Source organism: Castor canadensis, chromosome 11 (genome assembly GCF_047511655.1).
Source record: "Castor canadensis chromosome 11, mCasCan1.hap1v2, whole genome shotgun sequence".
NCBI classification, from domain to species: Eukaryota; Metazoa; Chordata; class Mammalia; order Rodentia; family Castoridae; genus Castor; species Castor canadensis.
Window position 1 is genome coordinate 138,746,184 of NC_133396.1, and position 19,294 is coordinate 138,765,477.

At 40.4% G+C, this 19,294-nt stretch overlaps 1 long non-coding RNA gene across 3 annotated transcripts in view; it reads right to left on the minus strand.

The window, feature by feature from the left end:
* The window catches only part of LOC141413987 (uncharacterized), a 23,693-nt gene continuing 4,399 nt past the window's right edge, over positions 1–19,294 (minus strand). For 2 of the 3 annotated variants that reach the window (XR_012439107.1, XR_012439108.1), the window contains exons 2-5: positions 15,686–15,743; positions 12,644–12,723; positions 1,347–1,547; positions 1–1,102 (exon numbers count right to left, since the gene is read on the minus strand). This is a non-coding gene — a long non-coding RNA (uncharacterized lncRNA). The remainder of the gene's footprint in view (positions 1,103–1,346; positions 1,548–12,643; positions 12,724–15,685; positions 15,744–19,294) is intronic. The other variant, XR_012439109.1, reaches the window with a different exon arrangement.

The following is a 19,294-nucleotide window of genomic DNA, read 5'->3' on the forward strand; positions in this document are numbered from 1 at the left end:
ACCACACTTTGCTATTAAACATTGGATTTATAGTAGGCTAACACATGGTACGTAGCCAGAAGAAAGGCACTTTAATTTTTTTTAAACAATAAATAAATATAAATGACTTGTTCCCAAGAACTAAACCACGCCGGGAGCATTATCTTCCCATCTGCGGTCACTTCCCCAACCCAAAATAAGAGTCCATGTACTTTGGTTTTTCAAGAATCAGTAATTAAGCAGGGAGCTTGTTGCTCCAACATTACATATTTTAATGGGAGAATTTGAAATTAAGTAATGCTTATAAGGGTAAACTGAATTTCTAGAATTTAAGAATCATTTACATTATAAAGAACTTCCTGACTCTTTTCTGTGCATGAATAAGCTTCAAATATGGTGATGACTGTCATTGTCTTAACACCCCAGCTCTTACTCTGAACATACAAAGTGCTCTAAAAATCACAAATAAATTACTCATGAGAATATTGCTCTTGAAGAGTTATTTTGTTCATGGGCAGTGTGATCGTTCTTCAGAAAAGACGAGGTTTTGCACGTTGTCATCATTTTGGGCTGAGAAACAAACCTAGCATCTGGCCAGCCATGAGTCTTCCAGATCCTCCTCTCCTGGCCTCAGGTAGGCTGGAACTGAAGGCATCAGGACAGGCAGAGATGGAGCTTAGTGACAGAGTGCTCGCCTAGCATGTGCAAGGCCCTGGGTTCTACTTCCAACACCGCACATACACCCCCCACAAATCAATAAAAACCTGCCAGTGGTATGAAAGAGGAAGTCCATGTTGATCAGAAATCTATGCTCAGCAAATCGGTCTAGTTTATATATTCGTGCTTTTATTTTTACCTTAGTCATGAAGTTTCACTCAGAAAATCTACAGTGTCTTCGATAAGCTGGGGGACACCTGGAATTTCTCAAGGTGTCTGGATGTCACAAAAGCCAGGCTCGAGGGAGGGCAGTGGCAGCTGTAATAGTGACATCTGCACTGATTGAGGGGGAACACAGATGATCCTTTCCCACAAGGAGATTTATCACTACTGGGTGACTATTATTAATCTGCAAAGCTCCTTTTATCTCTACAGAGGCTGTGATTTCTTGTCTCCTCTCACAGTCCTAAGCAAAACAGACATTAGTTAATGGTATTAGACCATATAAGTTATGTTATAATGCAGTTAAAAAAATAATTTCAGTGGCTCAACACCATAACAGACTCCTTCCCACTGGGGAGTCTGCTGTGGGTGGAGTGACCCTGCCAGAGGGAGGATAATTTATCCAGAAGTGAAGGCCTCTTTCTTTCAGGGGAAGCTCAAGGAATTGTACTCCGAGCGGTATGTGTGTTTGCATTATTGTTACTCACCAATGCAGGTGAATGTAAGCTCCCAAGATGGCGTGCTTGTGTCCTGGTGTCCTTCATATCCGGGCACATGGAAGGAGTTCACAGAGCTCCTTCATGATGCCTTTCTTACAGCCCTTCCTTCCTGCACGTCTCATCAAAAAGGCCTGGTGGGATCCAACGTCGCTTCTCGTCCCTGCAATTCATCTTGATGAAAATTGCAAGCTGTGATGTTGCAGCCCGGGTGCAGTTAGAAAATGATAGAAAGGAAATAAGTCACCTCTATGACACCTCTCAGGTGCTGTTGCCGCTGTGGTTTGCCCCTTGCCTGAATCTCTTTCCTAAGAAGCTAATTAGGCTTCAGATAAATTTTGCATGTCAGACCCCCTTCTCAAATCTTTAGCCAGTCCCACCAATAAACCATCTTTTGGAGCTGCTCTAAACACCATCAGCATGTATGTTCCTGGTATTTTTCTCATGAACCATGCACTGTCCCTTATCAGTGTCCCCAGCTGGCCAAGCACAGGCACACTGCCCGTGAAGGCAGGTTGGCCCTGCAGCCATTGCCCAGGTAATGATGGCCTATCTGGATATTTTGGCTTTGAATTTCTTAGAACACACTCTCATGCATGAGCAAATGGTCCTTGGCTGGACTCCTAAAAATAGCTTGCTTTGCCTGCTGCCTCGACATCTGACAGCAAAGTTGGTGATATGTATTATTAAGTAAATGTGAATGTCTCAAAAACGTGCTGTGGTTTATGCACTGCTAGCCGGATGCTTCAGTTTGAAACAATGTCAGGATTTCTATAGACTCTGCTGAGGTTCCACATGGATTTGAATACCCGGGAGCACCGCCTTCTTTCACTTCTCCGACTGGAATCTTTTCTGCAGGCTTTGGTGTCACACAACAAAAACTTTGTACGTGCATGGTCGTATTTTCATCTGTGTGCAGGCTGCCCCCTTGGGGTTTAAACATTAGTATTTGCTGGTTTTTCCTGCCATATACATTTAAGTGGAAAGAGTTTCATGTAGAGGCACAGAGGCCTGGAGCTATAAGGAGGTCTCATTTTTCAGTAATGAGTTTAGTATGTCTAAAAAGATAACGGGCAGTTTTTTATGGACTATTCACAAGCTACTGAAGGAGGAAAAAAAAGCACACTCTGTTCTTGTTATTGGGATAAGGCACACTAGACAAAAAGACAGCTCATTCAAGTTTAACTGATCTATATCAAAAGACTCAATAGATGGAAATCAGTATTTCAAAAAGATAGTAGGCCAAATAAAAACACCGTACAACATTAACCCCAAATAGTCTGTTTTCCCTTCTGCTTGCAGTTATTAGAGCATTCAGCCATAAAGGCACTTGAAAAATGATGACCCCACTTTTGAGATGTTTGATAGTCTCATAATTACAATCCAAAATTTTGACTTTGTTTGATAGGGTCCCTAGTTATAGACCAGATTGTTCCTTACTGGATGTGATCTGTTTTCTGAGTTTTCTAAATGAAAAAAAAATTAATCACATTTCATCATACTCTAGTCACTTACTTACCAGGCAGTGCATTCATTCTTTCAGTGGCGTTAAATGAGTATCCAGACTGCCGGGCACGGTTTTCTCCCTGTTAATGGTCCACCTGCACTTTCTCAATCTTTCTTTTTTTGAGTGCTCATATGTTCACAGGAACTTGGTCCAAAATCTTAAGAGTTGGATAAGTTGTTTAATGCAATAACACATTATAGCTACCCAGACTGCTCCCTGCCTCCATGAGCTGGGGACAGGGACATCAGTGAGGTTGAGCACTTTCCTCGTGAATACTCAGTCACAAATGGGGACACTGAGTGGGTCCTGTCATGTTGTGTCTGTCAGCTTTCTATCACTGAGACAGAATACCTGAAATGCTCACCATTTCAGAGGTCTCAGTCTTGCTTGCTTAGTCCAGTGGCTTTGGGCCTATGGCAAGACAGTACATCATAGTGGCAGGATAGTGGGGAAGAGCTGCTCACCCCATGGCAGCTGGGAAAAGAAACGAGAGAGAGAGAGGAGGGTGCCAGGGTCCCTCAGTCCTCTCCAAGGGCACACACCCCCAGCAACCAAACTCCTTCCATGAGGCCCAACCTCCCAAAAGCACAGTGGCTGGGGACCAAGTCTCTATTTACTATATGGACTTTGGGTGGGGGGGACATTTAAGAGTCAAACCATAGCATATGTCAAGGTGGTAACCAAAGATTGTGAAAATAGTATTTAAAGCTTTAAATAACAATTTACTTTGTTCAACTGCAAGGTAAAACAGGCCAGAGTTTCTTCTCTTTTTTTTTTTTTTTTGCAGTGCTGGAGATGGAATCCAGGGCCTCCAGCATGCTAGGCAAGTGCTTTGCTACTGAGCTGCACCCCATCCCAGGCCAGGGTTTCTTGATCTTTAGTGAATAATGGATGTAATGGAGAGGCTTTGGAATGGACTTGCCCTTTGATTCCATGTTCACACCTTTCTCTTGGAGGTTTAGACTCAGCAAGCCTGAGGCGAGGCCCTGGCAACAGTGTTTTGTTTGGGAAAAATCTTCACAGCTCCTGAGAGGCCCACAGTCATGTTCAGGTTTAAGCCCGAACATGTGGAAACAGATTGGGGGGAAAGAAGAGATTTGTCCACTTCTGGCTCCATGTAGAACACACAAGAAAGATGGAGAATTTCAGATGGTTTTCCTCCAGCCCAGGGCATGGTCAGGCTGCCAGGATATCCTTCCTACCTCCCAAAGCCAATACTGGTAAAGTTGGGTGATTTTTTTGTGGTACCTGGGAATGAGATGGTCATCCCATTCCATGGTAGAAACCTCTTTCCCTATGTGCTCCTGGGGTGCTGGGGTTCTCTCTGTGCAGGCAGGCTTCCTTCAGGGGCTGCCCGGTCAGCATTTGTGTCATCCTCTCATCGCTCACCAAAGGCAAAGACCACCCCCAGACTCTGGAGCCCATCAGTTTGCCCTGCAGTCCTGATCATTCACACTCATCATTCAAAAATTATTTGAGTGGCTGCACTGTGCCAGGCTTAGTGGCACTAAGTGATCCTAAACCAAATAATTCCAAAATGGGGCTTCCTTGAAACATACACAGTCAACTGAAAGCCTTTTTATTTTTAGCATAAAAATATCCTAGTTTTACAAAAGCATTTCTGAACAATATCTTCTTGCATCCTATATAAGCTCAATACTTCAGATTTCTCTTGTGGATATCAGAATTTTAAATTCATTTTTGCATTTCCAGTAAACAAGCCAAAGCATTAGAACTTGCTTTATACTTCATTCAGGAAATAGACAAATCTCCCCAAATTTACCTCTGCCTATCATATGCCTCACACCTCTGGAGATAGCTGAACTTCAAACGCTCAGACCTTCAAAGGAAATCACAGTTAACTACATCTTCTGAAAACAGAGGTTGTAAAATTTTTATTTAAATTCAAGAGTCCTGTGTTAGTCAGTTCTCTGTTGCTGTGACAAAATACCTGAGAAAATCAACCTAAAGGAGGAAGGATTTATTTGGGTTCATGGCTTCAGTTCATGGTTGGCTGCCTGCATTACTTTTAGGCCTGTGGTGAGGCAGAACATCATGGGGGTGGAAGGAGCACGTGGTAGAGGAAGCTGCTCACATAATGACAGCTAGGGGGAGAGAGAGAGAGAGAGAGAGAGAGAGAGAGAGAGAGAGAGAGAGAGAGTAGGAGGGAGGGACAGAGGTTCCAATGTCTGCTTCAAAGTTATGCCCCAATGACTTACTGTCCTAACTAGTCCCCACCCCCTAAAGTTTTTATCACCTCCCAATAGTGCCACCAGCTGGGGACCAAGCCTTTAACACATGAGCCTGTAGGGGATGTTCCACGATATAATGGACTGTCTCATGAAAAAATGTGACAGACAATAACTTGTCTTATGATGAAGGCCACACAAACTATTATTAAGCTGAAATGCAAGCTTGAATTTGGTTCCTCTTGAATCTATTATTTTTGGTTTTTTCTTTGTTGAATATGTCATTTTTTATCCCAATCATGTTTCTTCAAATGGTTTGTCTTTAATAGTTGGCCAGCACTTGAGGAAAACATTGATTCGATGTAACCATCATGATTAATTTGTGATCCAAGTAGAGATGGATCAATTGGTCAATCAATCTATCTGCCAGTCTCTCTCTCTCTCTCTCTCTCTCTCTACCTATCCATCTATCTACCTATCCATCAATCCATCCACCTGTTTTTGAAGTGTCTCATCCTATTAAAATACCACAATAATCTTATTTTACACAGTATCAGATACCATAGGCACAATAGCCTATAAAACATGCAACATGTTTAAAACATGTATAAAAGAAAACTAAAAAGTTCTACCTACCTCAATGACCAACTATTGTCTCTAGCAATACAATCCCATACCCGCTCATTGTTTAATGCATTTTAAACAATGTAGAGCCCTATGGAAGCTTTTCTTAGTGTCTTCTATAGATGTTGAAAAATTACACTTCATTGAAAGAAATGCACATGGACAAGGAGAAGGAGTCATGAAGGGATCAGAAAAGCATCAATTGGCCAGAGCTGGTGATCGAAGCCACACCATTTCCTTTGTCAGAAATGTTTGAGAAATAATTATTTAAAAATATTTTTTAAAGAAATGTTTAAGACTGAGGTGTTTCAATATTAAGAAGACCTGGAGGAATATCTTGCCACAAAATAAGCTGTATCTTTAGCATGTGGCCCTTGATAAATGGGTCCTTAGAAAAGAAGTCAAAAGCAGGGATAAGAGAAATTATATTTTCTTTTTATTTTTTGGGTAAGAGAAAGCTGATGTTCTGTTTTATCTCTTCTTTCTGGGAATACAGTTAAAGCAAATTTCCCTGGATTCCTTGCAGTTAGTTTAAAGGCCCTATGACTGAGTTGTAGACAATGGAACATTTGCAGAAGGGCCAAACAAACTTGAGGCTTGGACCATTTAAAATCTCCCATGAAATGATTGAGATTCTCTCTCTCTCTCTCTCTCTCTCTCTCTCTCTCTCTCTCCTGTGAGGACTTGGGAAGGCATATATGGAGAATGATCTGAGTTTCTGATGGCCAAGATAGAAAGGTCTTGGTCCCTGAATAGCTAGCTGTGTGAACACAAACTACCACATCAGGCTATTACATCAGAAAGAAGCTTTTGTTTACTGAGGTACTGAGTTTGGGAGGCTGGTTTCTCCAACAGCTAGTATTATTTACTGTTCTGGTTTTGATCTCAAATGTGCCAAAAGCCCATGTGTTGAAGGCCTGGTCACCGGCCTGTGGTGCTATTGGGAGGTGGGCCCTGCTGGGAGGAAGTTAGATCATTGTGGGGCGTGCCCTAGAAGGGGATGCTGGGACTCCAGCCCTTCCCCACTCTCTGTTTGCTTTCTGGCCGTCATGAGGATAGCTGTTTCCTCTACCATCCACTCCCACCATGATATGCTGCCTCATCCAAAAGCAATGGGGTCAAGTGAACTTGGACTGAAACCTCTAAACCATGAGTCATCCTTCTAAGTTGATTATATCAGGTGTTTTGCCACAGCAATGGAAAGCTGACTAGCACATTGACCCCAACTGCTATTTTTACACATAGTAAATGTGTGTTCTGTAAGTATTTCCGTGTACCGTTTACATTCAACCTATGTACGTGCTACTGCCTGCCATCCTCAGGGAGAACCATGGAGGTGACATACACCTGCATTCCCTGTGCTGCAGAGGCATGGCAAAGGCTTAGCTAGAATTACATTCACCCGCAGTGAAGAAACTCCAGACACCCAGACCTAAGCAAGATACACATGCTCGCTCGCGCTCTCTCTCTTGTTTTTGGGGTTTGAACTCAGGGCCTCACACTTGCTAGGCAGATGCTCTACCACTTGAATCACTCCACTCCACTGGCCCTTCTCTTTCTTTTTTTAAATCAACAACTAATATCTATTTTATTTTAAAACTGCAGAATAGTACGAAGAAAATAAAAAGTCAGACATATTGTCCCACCTGGAATTAAGTTGGCATATTTGCTCATTTAAAAAAAACTTTTTCCTATTTATTGATTTTAATTTTTTAATAAAAATGTATATATTTAAGGGGTGTAGTGTGATGTGTATATAATGTATACAATTCACATCGTATATAGTGAATTGATTTCCATAGTCAAGCTAATTAACATTCCATCTCTTCTCACAGGGACCATTTGATAAGATCTATTAGAAAATTCTGATTATATAATATAGCACTGTACTATTTTTACCATAGGCTCCACACTGCATGTCAGTCCTCTGGAACTTATTTATCTCACACAATTGCAACTTTGTGTCTTTGGACAAGCTCTCCCCATCCCTTCTAACTACCACTCCACTCTCAGCTTGCACAGATGTGACTTTTTTATACTCCACATATTAGAGAGATCATGTGGCACTTTCTTCCTGTGCCCGGCTTATTTTACTTAGTATTCTACCCTCCAGTTTCATCCTTGTCAAAATGACAGTTTTTCCTCCTTTTTTAAGGCTAAATAGTATTCCACTGTCTATGTATATACCATATTTTCTTTATTCATCTGTTAACGGACTTAGGTTGCTTCTGTATCTTGAGTAGTGTGAATAATGCAGCAATGAATGGGAGACATGAAAGGTCTGTGATTACATTGATTTTTTTTGTATATCCAGAAGTGAGATTGCTCAATCATATGGTTCCGTTTTAACTCTTTGAGGAAATGCCAAATAATTTACATAATAACTACATTGATGTACATTTCTACTACCATGATTTATTTCTTATAGAAACAAAGTTTTTACAAGTAGGCAGGCATTTCTGGGCTGGTAATCACTTTAGAAAGTCATCAGATGCAGAAGCCTCTTCCAACTCACCTCTCCTGTCTTTCCATAGTGGGACTCTCATCCTCAGGTCCAATATGGCAGCCCAAGCTCCAGCCATCACAATCATAGATCAGATAGTAGTAAGCAACAAAGGAGAAAGGGGCCAAAGGGCATCTTAACTATCTTTCAACAATGCTTCTTGTAAGCTATATAAAACACTTCCACTGATATTTACAGATCTTGTCACATGGATATATCTAGCTGGAATAGAAGCTGAGAAATACAGTTTTTATTTTGGGGCAGTCATTTACTTGATAAAAAACTGATTTATATCACTAAAAAAGAAAGGGAGAGCTGCCATTGGGATAGATGACCAGAAAACTCAGCTGACAAGTACAAATTTCTTACTGTAAAGGAAAAATAAGCTTATACAAAGTGTAATTTTGGACATGTTGCTATATATATATACATACACTTTCTTGTTTGTATGTTTTAAATGTGGGCAAGGCCCACCACTGATGAATGGATTAAGAAAATGTGGTATCTATACACAATGGAATTTTATGCAGCCATGAAGAAGAACGAAATGTTATCATTTGCTGGTAAATGGATGGAATTGGAGAACATCATTCTGAGTGAGGTTAGCCTGGCCCAAAAGACCAAAAATTGGATGTTCTCCCTCATATGTGGACATTAGATCAAGGGCAAACACAACAATGGGATTGGACTATGAACACATGATAAAAGCGAGAGCACACAAGGGAGAGGTGAGGATAGGTAAGACACCTAAAAAAGTAGCTAGCATTTGTTGCCCTTAATGCAGAGAAACTAAAGCAGATACCTTAAAAGCAACTGAGGCCAATAGGAAAAGGGGACCAGGAACTAGAGAAAAGGTTAGATCAAAAAGAATTAACCTAGAAGGTAATACACACACACATAGGAAATTAATGTGAGTCAACTCCCTGTATAGCTATCCTTATCTCAACCAGCAAAAACCCTTGTTCCTTCCTGTTATGGCTTATACTCTCTCTACAACAAAATTAGAAATAAGGGCAAAATAGTTTCTGCTGGGTATTGAGGGGGTTGGGGGGGAGAGGGAGGGGGTGGAGTGGGTGGTAAGGGAGGGGGTTGGGGGCAGGGGGGAGAAATGACCCAAGCCTTGTATGCACATATGAATAATAAAAGAAAAAAAAATAAAAATAAATAAATGTGGGCAAGGGTGTAGCTCAGTGGTTGGGCATGTGCCTAGCATGTGTGAGGATCTGGGTTCCATCCCCAGCACTGTAAAAAACACAAAGATGCCATAGATTTAGCTCACCATTTCACCCTAGTCTTAGCTCCCCAGAATTCCTCTGGACTCAGAGAGCTAATTGCTCCCCAGTGTTTGGGGCATCGACAGAACTGCATCAGACAGCAAAGGAAGAATAAGGGTTCTCCACATTTGTACATCAACGTGCACAGAGATAATTGTAGGTATATGAGGATAAAATGAGAGTCTGCAATTGTCTCGATATATAAGCAAGGCTACTTGTGACCCTTGCAACAATTGGTGGCTGCATCTTCTCTATCCTGAGCCTCTGTATGTCTGCCTGTGCTGGCATCAACTCTAAGAACTTGCTGTGCCTTTCATGTCTGTAAAGCCTACTAGTGTTCAGAATGACGGACAATCTCTGCTAGAACAAATATGGAACAGAGAACTCTCTTAAAATGAGCTTTACAGGAGACAGTGTGACCATATTTCCTTTCTGACTACTCTATTTTACAGGTGAATTATCTATCTATGTATCTAGCTAGCTAGCTAGCTAGCTGTCTGTCTAGCTATCTGTTATCGATCTCATATTTTACCTATTTCCTACAACATTTGTTACACTCTCCCAATACGGGGCTGAATTATTTGATTTTAAAATTGTATCTACCCTTTCCCCTCACTCCCCACCCACCTAATTCACATTCCTACACTGTCTGTTCCCATGTTAGCCTAATGAAACAGAATAAATACTTCACACTAAAGATGTGGGATTTTGAGAGCCTCAGGACCTCATGTTGGGAACACCCAAAAGCTGACTCCTCAGAAACGAGAATGACTTAGCTCCCACAAAGGCCATCTCTTAATTCCCCGTGAACCTGCATATTTTTCTGGAGATAGAAAACAGGCCCTGGGTGTGCTGGGGGAGTGTAGTTAGTTCGGTAGCAAAGGGCAGCCTGACAGCCCATGCTTCCTCAAAGGTTCCGGCATGCTGCCTTCTGTGAGGTCCCTGACCATATCAGCGATGCCAGCAGAGCCGATATGACAATCAGGTGCAATTATGAAACAGTGACCTGTGCAGTGACAATGTACAATTACTTGAGCCTTGGGCCTGCAGAATTAAGAACTGGGGTGATCAACTCGGGCTTCTGACAGTCTTTTGTGTACCACCTCACCTTGCCCTGACAGCTGGACTCCTTCAAGACAACGATGTTGGGGACATTTTCCTTCATGCAAATTTCTCCTTGCCATGATCACCCACTAACTTTTTTTCCCATGCTCTCACTCATTTCCTCCTGGTCATCCCAAGTCATTTATTTGCAATCACATTCACATATGCTGGGCACTGCGAGTTGGTGCAGTAAGGGGGAGAAGGAAACTGATAAAGATAGTGATAATGGATTTTTGTGCAGAAAAAGAACTCCCCTCTTCCTTCCCACTTGCTGTCCTGAATTCGCCTCTTCCTCCTTCTCAAAGTTCTACTTTTTCTCAGAATGTCTGTGTGTGCCATATGACAGTGATTTTCTACAGTAATTGCTTTGTTCTTCCATAAGAACCTTTACAATAGCAAACTCCTACAATACTTATGTGTAAATTAGGGCTGCTCCAAGGCAAAAATTGAAACTTGCACATCGTTGGTTTGGACAATTTTTAGAAATTCCTTGTCAACGTGAGCAGAATATTTGACTGGTGCCCAAACATTTTAGAAATACTAATAATTCCCTTTTGCATGTAGACCTTCATGAGTTTGGCTTTACAATATGGGATGTCAAAGAAGACAAATAATGAATTCATCTCAGCATAGTCAGCTTACCAAGAAAAAGGACGTGTCATTCTGCTTTACACAAAAGTTGGGCGGAAGTCTATGTAAGTTTAATTTTGAAATGCATGTGCTCTCTGGTTTCTGACAAAGCTCAGAGCAGGCTGGGTGGGGGGCAGAGGGGGACTGCAGCCCCAGGCGGCAGTGGCCGGCATGAGGGCAAAGTAGCTCACTTTCTCCAAGGCCCCCAAAAGAACTCATTGTGTTAACATAGCTTCATTTTGCTCCCTTGCAAAGTGACAACAAAACGATGCCACAGACGAAAACTGTCATGTCCCACCCACTCCATCTGTCCTGTGCTGTGCACCCACAGTTACTCTCATTCTACAAATTAATCTTTCACACATTTTTTAACAAAAAAAGTGTTAATGTTATAAAAGAAAAAAAAACAAGGAAAACAGAAAGGGCTGTGTAGAAAATAAATTAAATTTAAATTTGATGGCAGTTATGACTTTTTTTATTGACTATAAGAGCAAACAGTCACATCAAATTGGTGCCACTGGCATATAATTAAAACTACAGGGCACCCTTAATGATCTCTGACAATGATCGCGTGTGTGTTTTTTTAAATATAGCATGCACATTTTGTCCAATTTGAGGTCTTTTTTCCTGTTGCTTTTGTCCTTTTTCTGAGTGGATGTTATTCATGAACTGAGTCTTTATTATCTATTTGGCCATCTGCATAGCATTGGCCATAGGCCCCTGTATTGTAATTTTGAGTGAAAATAAGGACTATTGGAGATTGCAACGCTAAAAAAATAACAACATGCTTTAAAAACTCAACTATAAAAAGCATGAAGAAAAACGTGGGGTGGAGGTGAGGTCTGGAGGCACGTGGTGTGGGGGTAGGAAAACATGTAGCTCACTTGGAACAATAGAAAGTGGACAGTCCCTCTGACCAAACCAATGCCTGCCCACATCGACAATGGGCAGTTCTGAAAGTGATGCTTCTTTGTGCTCAAGTGTCTTTCAAAGAAAAAAATGCATCTTTCTTTTCTTCCTGGGTCCTTTCTTGTTTCAGAAGTGCACACAGCTCGTAGTGGAGAGGCGGCCCAAAGAGTAGCACAGTGTCCTTGAGCTTATAATCAAGATTTTAGATACCGAATGTCCATGTTTATCAGGCACTAAGTCTCTTGATTTTAGCTTAGTGAAGGAAGATTTTCTAAAAATCTTAATATTACAACATACTATTTCCAAGCTTTAAAAAATTATGGAGTCTGGGGAGTAGATCACTTGCTCAGGCCCTAGGTTCCATCCCCAGCACTGAAAAAAAATTATATACTGTGTGGGGGGGGATTGAACTAAAGGAAAACTTGTAAAATTGTTTTATTTCTAAATTTTTGCCTAATTTTATTTGTCATCCTCCATCCCCTTCCTCCCTTTGATCTTTTCTTTCTTTCTGAAATACTCTTGATCTTTTTTTTTTAATTTCCACTTACCAATCTTTCTTGAAGCCACTGGAAGGCCATCAAAGTCAGCTGACTGAAGGATGAATATGGATAAGGGAAAAAATGTCTTCCTGGAAGAATACATACATACATAGGCTGTGATGTACTAATGACAGCAGTAACATTTTTGTCTCAAATGAAAGTGTACACTATTCTATTTATTTTGTAAAGTTCCTTGTTGTTTTTTGCTTTTAGTTGATTCCTATTAAATTAAGAGAATATGCAATTAAAGCTGTGCTTAGACACACACACACTCACACTCACATGCACTCACTCACACTCACACACGCTTTGATTGGGCTTACTACCAAGGCAAGATTACTACCAATTGAATTCTCTCAATTATGCCTTTACTTAGAAAATGAGCTATTTACTTGAACTTAATGGTGGCTTAAAATAACTTTCTTTTTGTAGTGGTCTTTCCTTGCAAATTGGTTCATGTATGTAGACAGTAACAACCTAAATGGTATAAAAATTTAAATTTGGAAAGTTTAAGTGAATAATCTTTAATTTTACTGAAAAACAATTAAGAAGTTCTAAAATCAGCCCAGTTTCAAAAATAGCTACAGTGTACTTCTCATGTTGAGTAAAATTTAGGCCTCGTTTTTGCTTATTTTCATAAATAAATAAACTATTAAGAGCTATTTAACTATTTTAACTTATATGGAGAGGGTATGCCCACCATTTAAAAAAATAAAGATTAAAAGTTAACTTGTTACTTTTGATTGCAGATATTACAATAGGGCATAAATATTAAACCTTTCTATCCCATTGAATGGCATGCAGTTTTAATTGGCACTACAAAATAAATGTTTATAGAGTAATATTATACATTACCTCCATGAGATTTGTAGAAAGTAAAAATATAATATCACCTTACACACTTGTGTTAAGCCATATGGTTTCCACCTCCACTAAATTGGTGTTGTAATCATTGATATTTTAAAAACTAATCCAGGGAACATTTGTCTAGCATTTGAGAGGTCCTGGGTTCCATCCCCACAACTGTAAAACAACAACAAACCCCAACTCTTCTCCCAATAGCAAATCCATAGTCATTGAGCATTCACAATTGACAAGGCTTCTACTCCTGTAACCTAAGAATAAAGTGATTTAAAGATCTTCTTTTGGCAATATGATATAATAGAAATGCTTTTAATAATATTGAGTACCACTAGACTTCTGTGAAATGTTTGGGCCAGGATCACCTGCCTCAGGCCTTCTTTGGTGTTGGGCCTCCAGCCCTCACAAAGCATTATTCTATGCTAAGTGTCAAGTGAGTGCTAAACACTCTCTTACTCAGCTTCCCACTGCTCTAAGTGAGCAGATTCACAGCAGAGCCATGCACACAGTTTTTTTCTCCCTCACTACTGTTCTGCTGGAGTTTTAGAAGAGTTGAGCTGGAGGGATGGAGCATGACCCTCCTAGCATACTGCCATAGCTGTGTTTAAGTGTCACAGGCGATAATCTCAGACACTGTGTAAGAAGAAAGGCTCTCCACCAGATCTCTAACCGGATCCCTCCTTAAGGCTCTGAGACTTTAGTTTTCATTTAATAAATGAAAATTTAGTTTTCATTTTCAATTAACAATAAATAATAATAAATGAAATAAATAATAAATAAATGAAAATTAATTTTCATTTAATTTAGTTTTCATTTTCAATTAACAATAAATATAGGCATAAGGGTTTGCAATGAATTGTGTAAGCCCGTTAGCCATAACCATTACACTCTGCCACCAAATGAGCTGCTGTTCTCACTTTGTTTTATGGGCTCTGCATAGCCTGAGTTAGTGTATCTGCCAAATAAAGCCCAGCAAACCATGCAAATGAAAATACAATCTTTTATCCTCAGTCATGGGCTGCACCCATATATAGGTTTGTTGGATCCGCTACACCAGATTTACTGTGATGAGGGGCCTGATTGTCTAAAGGACCTGCAGAAAGGAGCACGTCTCTTACTTGGAGGCGTCTTCTTTCACATCCACTGACAGCATACGTCTTTAGTTGAAGCTGTGCTTGAGAAGTTAGGAATAACTCCTTTCATTATATTTTTAGCTTGTCTATATGGCTCAATGGAATCTGGACTTTTTCCTTAAGGATAAAGAACCTCTAGACTATGTTTTTCAAAGTATGATAGATTCTAATTTGTTTAAAAGCTATGGAATTTTTCTACTTATTCATTCATTTGTTATTCAAGAGATAAGGTCCCACAGTACTGCCCAGGCTGGCCTCCAATTCCTGGGGCCAAGCAGTCTTCTTACCTCGGCCTCCCCAGTAGGTGGGACTACAGGCGAGGGCCAAGGGGCCTGGTGGGGTTGTCTTCTGGTTTCACAATGGCCCAAATAGCTGAAGAACAAGGACTTAGTGAACTGACAAAGAGCTAATTCTGCAACCTGGGGCATTGGACAAATCACTCATCATCCCCTTCAACATCTCCTTTAAGAAATGAAAATCACAGCACATCTTATGCCTATGAGTTCTGAGAAATAACTCATCTGTAAAACAGGAAATATCCTTTTTAAAAATTTTTTTTAAGAGACGAGATCTTGCTATGTTGCCCCAGGTGGCCCCTAACTCCTCAGCTCCAGGGATCCTCCTGCCTCAACTTGCAGAGTTGCTGGGACTATAGGCATGTACCACAGTGCCCAGCTAGATAAACTTCCTCCCTCCCTCCCTCGCTCCCTTTCTTTCCTTCCTTCCTTCCTTCCCTCCCTCCCTTCCCTCCTTTCTCTCTTTCTATTTCTTCTCTCTCTCTTCCCCTCCCTCCCTCCCTTCCTTCCTTTTCTTGTTTTGGCAATACTGGGGGTTTGAATTTTGGGTCTTGTGCTGCTACTTGCCTTGTACTCTCCCACTTGAGCCATGCCACCAACCTGGAATATTCTTTACATATGACAAAAGGTTGCAATGATCCTACCAAGAGTAAAATCTGTACCTCATCCATTATGGGACGTTTCTCAGTAGGGTCAGAGTTCCCTGGAGAAAGTTGATAGACACTTTCCTGATGGTCTACAAAATAAGCTCTACCTCTTACCTTTCCCAGAGTTTGAAGGGACTGTTGACCATGTAGAGCACTGCTTTTCCCCTTAAGTCTGAAAAAAAGCCAAGGTATAAGTTATTTTTTAACATGTCTCCTTTCCTTCCTTTCCCTCTTTCTTCCTACCCTCCCCCCATCCTTCCCTTCCTTCTTTCCTATAAGTATTTCTTGAATGTGCCAAGCAGCATTCTAAGTGCTAAGGATACAGCTGTTCATATTGTAGAAAAAGTTTCCATCCTGAGGGAGCTTATATCCAACTAAGAAAGATAGGCAAGAAAAAAAAATAGTCAAGTGGGTATTGTTCAGTAGTAGAACATATACTTAGCGTGCATGAGCCCCCAAGTTTAATCCCTGAACCAAACAAAAAACAAAACAGAAAGTATTTCAGGTCATGGCAATGTTCCTGATCCACTTCATCAAAATAGTTCAACCCTGTTTCTTTCCAGTGCTGATTTATGCATTGAGTATGAGCCTCTGGGCCAAATGCTTTGCTTGAAGGCCAGAATGCCTAGTACCAGACCTATGTCTGCTAGGGACTCTGTACTGTTGAATGAATAGATTTATTCTAAGATGTGCCGGGCCAGGTTAACAAATAGTTCATCTTCACTGAAATAATGGCACAGCCCCATGTTTCCCTTGTAGGAGCAATCTAAAACTACGTGAGTTTGCCATGAAACTCTGAAAACCTAGTTTGTATCAACCTAACTAGAGACATACACACACACACACTTGTCCTGACAGTGGCCCTCCACATCTGGAAAGAGGTAACTATCAAGTATATGCTAGTCCTCTTTACTTTGGGGCTAGCCATTTCAGAAAGCATTATTTAAGGACAATTAGCAAGTCACAGTTTGACAAAAAATGTTGGCATAGATGAGCAGAGCCCATGTCTGATTTATTTATGTCACTACGTCTGCTTGCATCGTTCCCACCACCACAGCCCCTTCACCATCCATTCCCTGTTTTTCAATTCACCCTGTGTTCACCATCTTCTCACTCTTCTTCAAACCTTCCAAGAGGGAGCTTTATGTTGCTCTTCCCGACCTGCCGTTTGTCTTGGTCTTAAGTGCCTTACTGCACAGGAATCTTTGTTAGTCTCTTGTCTGTCACCGTGTCGGTCCCATATTCCATGTGCTAAGGCACACTTGACATTTTAGACTGGCTGTCAGTTGTTTTTTGTTTTTGATTTTTGACCCAACCTTTCTTTTTTTGCTATGACCTGGCTGAAGAGCTTATGTTTTGCAAAACAATTTCCGAGCAATGGGTTCTCAGTTAAACACCGGCCAACACATTAACATACGCAGACAGAACCAAGCTTCCAGACCCCAAGGAGAAATTTAAAATCTGTTTTCTCTGAGTTCATGTTCAAGAATCACTTTTCCTATTGTCTCCCAGAAAGTCATTACTGTGGATTCCATTTAAAATGCTTATTTTTACTGAGTTTAATTTAGATACACATTTGCATTGTAAAATGGGTACTTTAAAAATAATCATTTTAGTCTTAGGCATAAATGCTAGTTCTTTGTAAGGGAAGTAACTTCCTGGTTGCTAAGGGCAAAGTACATTTCTGGAGTGAGATCTAACCTTCTGTCTGCTCTTATTACCCAAGCAGTTTGAATTTGGTATAATATATCAAGACTTTGGTGCTAAGAATTTTTTTTTATAAACAAGGATTTTTGGTTAAGAGTTTTATAGTATCACAATGGTTTGGATTACTATGCATTTATTAGGCATGAGCAGTGTTAGTCACCGAGAGAAGAAAAATCTTAATTTTGTCCGCTGGCTTTGCAATGACATTTATACAGAATGAAGATAAATACAAGGGGAATGATTTTTTTAAATGCATTGTTGGCATCTAGCATGTAGCACAAATGCACAAATTTAACAAGACCCATGATAATGCAACTCCGTGTTTCCCTAATGGATTGTAATGTATCCATAGTCTCAGAGGTATCAACGTCCTTTCTCCTGGTTCAAGTCTAAGAAGGTGCTGCACTGGAGTGAAGAAGAAGGAGCAACTTCTCCCTGTACTGGAATGCCCACAGACTAACACTGTTTCTGTCCTTTGGTCAGAAGCACAGCACATGACACATGGCAATGAGAGGTCATTGCTCTTCTCTTCTTCACACTTTCTAAGCTCATGAGCACCCTGAATCTCTACAAACTCCAGTTGAAGCAGCTGACTTATAACTATGGATATTGGCATTTAAATAGTTAGCTGTTATTTTATTTTGAACAAAACAAACTACTATTATTTGCTATATATTTTACAGCATTTCAGACTAATTTATAGCCCACAAAGACTTACATTATTAAAAAAAAGAGGGGTATGACTATCATAGGCTCATATTAAATCTTACTGTAAAAGAACTTACTCACCTGGAAAGGTACTACATTTAGCTAGATTATTTCTTAAAAATTAAATCTAGTAAAAAGCCCGCAGATGAAATAAATGTATCTTTTAATTATTCAAATTAATGGAACTTCCAACACAATAGGTGAATTCCAACATCTGGTTTTTGGAAGTTCTTGTGTGATTTTCAATGGTGGTAGAATTGCCTATACTAATTTGTTCTGTTTAGGGTAACATTTAAATAATTTTTAACTGATTGAGCTCCCATTAACGTACTGACTGCAGGAAGGCCTTTTGTGTAGCTAGTTTGGGGTTCAAAAGTTGCCAGGGGTGGGCTAGAGATGTGGTTCAGTAGCACAACATTTGCCTAGCATGTGCAAGGAGGCCCTGAGTTCTGTCCCTGCACTGAAAAAAAGTCTGGGATTATATGTAAAGTGAATGATGAATATGTATTTATGACACAAGGTTAACTATAAGAACACCACTGTATGCATTTTTAAACTGTCATACGCTACTGCGTAAAGTATTTTTTTGGGGGGGAGGCGGGGAGAGAGAGAAAGAGAGAGAGAACAAAGTATGAATTGAGTGGCACCTGAAATATCTCTTCGCTTTCTTCCTCAATTCTCTGGTCAGTCTAGTCCCAATCAATGGGACTTGTGACCTCCATCACTCATGCTGTCTGTAAAACACTGCATTACAGGAAGCAACCGAAAACTGGCTACACAGGAAAAACAGTACTGGGAAGGCATCATTTGCTCCTCTCTGCTCCTCCACAGGTTTGAATTATGGGTGGAGGTTCATTCTGCCTTCTTTCTGGGGTGAACTCCAATACCTTACAAATCTTGAGGGCCCTTCCGCAAGGATTTTTGTAACTTTTTACTTATCCTCGGGGCTGAGAATCTGACTGAATTATCTTCAGTGCAGGGCTTGTCACAATTGAGGAATTTAGTGAATAGGTTCAAGTATCACAGACTTTATAACCAAGGGAGCGATGTGCAGAATTGTGAATGTATATATACTTAAAAAGCATGTTGTAGAAAATATGCACCCTGTTCATTATTGCTCATTTACTTTTAAATCAGTCTCAGCTGTGCTTCTGAGCCTCCTCTTCCATTTAGACCACATCAGTGTGCTCATTTCTAAAAGGAGCGGGGAGAATAATAGGAGAATCTATGTACGTTAATAGAGCTTCATGTATGCTATGATATAAAAAGTAAGCAGGCTTAATAGAATTTTAACAAACTTTTATGTGG